Source organism: Etheostoma spectabile, chromosome 9 (genome assembly GCF_008692095.1).
Source record: "Etheostoma spectabile isolate EspeVRDwgs_2016 chromosome 9, UIUC_Espe_1.0, whole genome shotgun sequence".
Taxonomy (NCBI): domain Eukaryota; kingdom Metazoa; phylum Chordata; class Actinopteri; order Perciformes; family Percidae; genus Etheostoma; species Etheostoma spectabile.
In genome coordinates, this window is record NC_045741.1 from 14,522,721 (window position 1) to 14,528,720 (window position 6,000).

The 6,000-nt window shown below is 37.6% G+C and overlaps 1 protein-coding gene across 1 annotated transcript in view; it reads right to left on the reverse strand.

Annotated features, from left to right (window-relative positions):
* Positions 1-3,951, reverse strand: part of nek7 (NIMA-related kinase 7) — a 76,754-nt gene extending 72,803 nt beyond the window's left edge. The window contains exon 1 of the mRNA XM_032525609.1: positions 3,655-3,951. The gene's annotated coding sequence lies outside the window, so the exon portion shown is untranslated. The remainder of the gene's footprint in view (positions 1-3,654) is intronic.
* Between the last annotated feature and the right edge of the window lie 2,049 nt (positions 3,952-6,000).

The following is a 6,000-nucleotide window of genomic DNA, read 5'->3' on the forward strand; positions in this document are numbered from 1 at the left end:
GAGAAGCAGGCTTCCATTTAAAATGAATGACTTCCGGTAACTTTAGACACTCAAGTCATTGGCTGTGAGAATGTCCGGTAAGTGTTTGGTATGCCAGGCATTATATCCATTGTATTGCTAGGGGATTTCATTCTTGCATGTTTTGTTTTGCATGAACAAAAAACTTCTTCCCCTCTGCTTTTTTCACAAATTGCACCCAGTTTATATTTATCGTAATTCCTCAAATAAAGACCAGTAGTCAATTAAAAGCCGGGCCTCTGATAGTGGCCGGGGGCGTGGTCAACACAAACAAATAAAGGCCTGGGAAAGATTGGTGTGGATAATCTCCAAGAGCCTTTCATATAATGTGCATTCAAGCTTACCGTAAAGTACATTTCTACCAATTTAATTAAACAGAATCAACATTATATGCATGCTTTTTTTCTGGGTTATGGTATTATTCTACTGGTGTTTTAGTCAGTGCGGCTGTATGTTACTCTACCAAATGTGCCACCAGGTGCCACTAGATGGCAGCTACACTGGATGTAACAGAGGTTTCATTTAGTGACAGCAGAGAATGACAGACTTTGGTGCTAGTGACGGACTTTTCAACAACAAAACGAAAAAGGTTTTAAAGTATGCGGAGGAAAAATCGGGTGAAAAAGCTTAAAGACATTTCGACATTGACCCCAGGAGGATCCGATACTGCAAGAAACAGAAGGATGAGCAGACGAGATTAGCCAACAGGAGCAGAGCACGGCTAGCTAGCTGGAGGTGGGAGGAAAGGCTCAGCAATACCGTAGTACCTATATTTGAAATAAATACCGGGTACATTTACAGGGTTCAAACTAACACAATGGTGGTGTTTGATTATTTCTGACCCAAATTGCTTTGTCGCCCTTCTGGCTGTAGTTGTATGGTGATATTTTTGCAAAAAATGAATGATCTTTGTCCACTGGAACCCCATGGCTTTTTATTTAAAACGTTTTATTTAAAAAAAATTACACTTATCAAACAGATGGACTTAGAAATAAAGGCCGGTTTCTAATAAAAGCCTGCTTCAAATAAAAGCCAGTTAACGTCTGCGGTTCAGGTAAATAAAGGCCCCGGCTTTTATTTGAGGACACATCTTTATTGTTCATTTCCCTCTGAATGCAATCTATCACTGAACTTTTGCAACATTTTTTTTTTTTTAAGTTATTTTTTCGGGGTTTTATTCCCTTTATTTTTAGACAGGTATGTGTGAAAGGGGGAGAGAGAGAGGGGGGAGCGACAAAGGGGCCACAGGCCGGACTCGAACCCGGGCCCGCTGCGTCGAGGGGCAAGCCTCTATACATGGGCATCCGCACAGACCACTGCGCTATCTGGATGCCCAACATCTATGGTTTTCAATGGAAACTGGTCATTGTATCATTTAAAGGTCTTGCCTCTATTCCCTCATCAATCTGATAGCCTCTCAACTTCCAGCCGGTCTTGAGGCCTTCTTGAAAATAAAGTTGCGTTCCCAACTAACTCAATCACTTGATTACCACTCCCCTGCATGTTTTACAATGAGGTAGGAAGTCACTCTGTGATAGTGAAGCACATTCTAACTATTGAACTGCAACAAAAATCAAGTCACTTCCTTTTCTCTCATCATGACTTGATGCTGGCATGTAGCAGTTTTAACCAACAACCAATTCAATAGTTTAAGATTAATGTTGGCAATCAAATCTTCGTGAATTCATGAAAACACTAAACCAAAATTCATAAATCAAGGTTTGATAAGTCAACTTTGCCTCATCTGATCCAGGGAAAACCCAAACTATTTAAATTGCAATTCAAAAGCCTTATTATCACCTTCCTATTACTTTCGTCACCTCTGTATTTAGTTTAGTTTATTAAATCTATTTATATCTGGGACCATGTACAAATGTACACTCCTTAACAAACAAACAAAAAAGATATGCTTTATAAAAGGTTTAGCTACTAGTTCATTTTCATCTGTAGTCCCTGGGCATTTATTTAATTTTTACATTATATTTCCTTCCATCTTTAATCTTTCATACATAAACAAGGCTCTATTATTTAAATTGACAATGAGAGTGGCTGGAAGGCTGAGTGAATGCTCAGGTGAAGTTGCCAGTCACGCTCAATCCAAGCAGATAAGTGTGTGGATATGTGTGTATGTGTACTGCTAGTAATTGAGGCTGCAGCTCTCTACTTGGGAAAATGCATGAAACACGTTTAGTTTGCAACTTCTGCAGTGTTTGTAGAATGCAGATGTAACATTCAGATATGCAATGCAGAGGCACATTAACCCTTGTGTTCTCTTCCTGTCAAAATCGACGCTTTTTATCAATGTTTTTAACTTCTTCTTAAGTTTTTGTCTCTTTTGACGCCTTTTTTCAATGTTTGTCACTTTGACGTTTTCAACACTACGTAACACTAACTTATTAACTTTAGTTTTACAGTTTTTTTTTAATTTATGGTCAATAAACCTCATTTATACGAAATTAGGCAGAAATTAGGAAATATTTCAACTAAAATTAAGGGAATGTATGTTGATGGATGATCACAGACTGGAATATGTCAACTTTTACTCAATACTATTTCAAAACCACAATTTCTTTTCTCCAAATGCTATAAATTGAATATGACACCCCCAAATTAATGAAAGTAGAGATTTGTACTTGCCAAAGAGCATTGTGTGGAATCAATCATGTTATTTTGGGTAATTAAAAAGAACATTAATAAAGGAAAACCGGTCAATTTGACCCGAGGACAACATGAGGGTTAAAAAGGTGTCTACTTAATGAGCTCATTGACTTTGAAACTCTGACATTACCTAAAAGATCAAGTAAATGAGCAACAATTGTTGTCTTCTAATGGGCCTTAGATTTATAATGGCACAGCCTGGTGTCTGTTGTATTCATTTGCATGTCAACCTGTTGATCTCTAAAAATGCTCCCACTGACAGTACAGCATGTTAGAATGTGTAAGCTTGTGGTACTGAATGGATATTTGCTGTTGCAGATATTACTTTCTAATACTACATCAGATAATCATAAACCACACATAAGTTACACACAAAGATTCCTCCACTGCAAAGACAAACAAACATAAACCAGCATGAGTGAAACAATACAGAAGTTTAGTCTCATATTTAAAAATAAAACCTACAATTGCATAAGAAAGAAAATGATGCAGTATACGTTATGGTACACGTCGTGTACTATACCATCATTATTACACTCAAGCATGGCATCAGTAAGTGGCTAGCTACTATATTTGGCTACTGTCGTGTTTCCACTACAGGTTTAACTACATGTCTTGACAGCGAAGTTATGAGAAAGTTGCTCTTTCGCACACTGTAATCATAACGTTACAACGTCGTTGTTAAATTTAAATGACAGTGGCGGCTGTCATTTCCAGGCAGGGAAAGTTAGCAATGTGGCATGCTAGTCAGCTAACAGGCTAATCTAGCTAGCGAACGTCATAAAAACTTTTTCTAGTGAGTGTCAAGATCGCGTTTGCACTAGAAACAGTGACAAGGTGTGAGCTTTGCCAGACTGACAATTACAAATCAAGCCAACATAAAGGTGGATAACAGCTTACAAGTGGTTCGTTAGCCGTCTAGTGTAGCTAGTATAGATTCATAAGTTCACTGTCAGCTAACGGTGTCTCTGCTCTTACCAGGAAGTGGGACTCTGTTGCTAAGCTATTCCCTCTTCACGTTGAAAGTTTCTCCTGATGGTTATGGCGTCTGTCTTTGTTTTGACTTTCCCTTTTCTCTCCAAGGTCGCTCCTAAAAGTGGACTCGGCGGGCCTCTCTTCTTGCGTTGCAAGTGGACTGAGTGTTAAAAAGTTTTTTTCGGAGAGCGAGCCTGTGCTGTGGAGCCAGCCGAGACGTGTACGCGCTTGCGGATAGTCTCTGCACTAGCTAGGCCCTTCTCAATACCACACACTTCTGACCCGTGTACCAGTAATGTAAACAACCCAGCATTCCAAGCTGCCAAATACCGCGAGATTCAACAGAGAAACTCAAACCATCCCAACAGCCCTCCTTTCTTCCATTAAAAGTGTATGGACATTTTCCGTGATATTTATTGAGAGATAGGATATGATAGTGAGCTAGAAAGTCCATTCTTGATCTTAGAAACAGTCAACAAAAATATATTAACTTAATGTCCTCTTACTAGCTTTTTGCAGAACAATTGCAAATTAAGATAATTAATCCTATCCTTTCCTATCCTAAACGTTGGCGCACCTCAGGGCTATATCGTCTCACCTATGCAAACAAGTACCTGGGAGTCATGATAGATCACAATCTATATAGGGCATGTTTGTAAAAAGATAGGCTTAGATCCTTTGGAACTAGCTGCCAGATCATTTTTTCTGTTTTTTTTTATTTAGTGATTTAGAGTGTCATGCAGTGCCTACCTGCTAAACTTAAAACTAAATTATATAATCAACTCAAAGTTTGTGCTAAGATTATTGGTCAACCTGTTGCACACTCATTTCAAAGAACCCACAAGAAGAGCATGAATCTGAATTCATACCTGATAATAAACTGTTGCCTTTTAACAAGCAATTTAGAGTCCCTATGTTTAGCAGGAACAGGCTTAAAAACTCTTTTATACACCAATCTATTTTATCCTGTTGCTAAACCAAAATCAGTGTGATGCCAATAAAGATCTTAATCCGGGGATATCATGAATCATGTTCTGTTGTCATGGCTGTTGATGTGTTTTCATCTTTGTACTACATGTGTAACTGTTGTCTAACTTGGTGTGTATTTTTCTTTTTCTTTTTTCTTTTTTGAGTGGAGCTGCTCGGGAATGCAAAATGAATTTCACTGTAAACTGACAATTAAGTTGTATTGTATCGTAATTCTATTTCTTAACTGCAATCTCCACACTCTTCCATTTTGAGCTTAAGTTATCTTTACTTATCTGTATGCCTATATGTATTAGTTCAACTTTACCTATTTTCATTTGTATATTATATATATTTAGGACCTTGGAAATAGCAGTTTGACTTTGATTTTAAAAGAAATCTAAAATCAAGGGCCACTACTATCTTTTTTCTTGAGCTTTGAACCGCATCCCACAATTTATCACAATTCTTTTTTTAAACAAGTACTAACAACTATTGTGTACCTTAAGCCATCAGCCGGTAAAACATGCAGCTCAATCAACAGGACTCTTAGCTGTTCACTTGCACTTTGCACTTTTATATCAAATTTTATTTTTCTGTTGTGGATTGACTGTTTTTATTTGACATTACTGTTTATTCTGTCTAAATGTGATCAAATGTGTTTTATTATGATAATGTTGTGTTCTTATTGTTTATGATATTTTGTTGTTTTTACTGTGGACTTTATGGTGTCAGGAGCACTGGACCAAAGAATTTGCACCAATTTCACTGAGATAACAACTAAACAAATTCAAATTACTTTATATAATGTAGGTAGCTTAAGCCATTAAACTGCATCACATTCTGTAATATGACCATATGTGTGTACAACCTTGATCTCCAAAGTAACTACAGCTGTCATATAGCTGTGTATTTCCCTCTAAAATGTAGAGGAGTAGAACTGCATACTGCATAAAAGTAGCCAAGTAGGCAGCCATGGGTGAATGGATTCTCCTGAACACACACACACACACACACACACTTTGACACACAGTCTTGCTCGCTATCATTATACACATCCATGTAGAATACCCACACATCCCATGACACACACCCACATTATGCTCTTGGGAATATCATGACAATTTATTGACACAAATGGTATTGCAGATTGACTCACATGGACAGTGAGAGCATCTGGAATTGATCAGCTTACTTTGCTTTGATAAAAGTTTCATCACTGATTTCAAACTGACAATTCAAACACTGATGATACACGGGAAACACATCTGTCTTCTTCCCATCCCCATTGTTAATAATCAACAAGTTATGTGGGGTTGTGTTTTTTCTGCTATACTTCAATAGCCTTTTTTGTTAACCTCACTGCAAATATGGAAAAGGCAG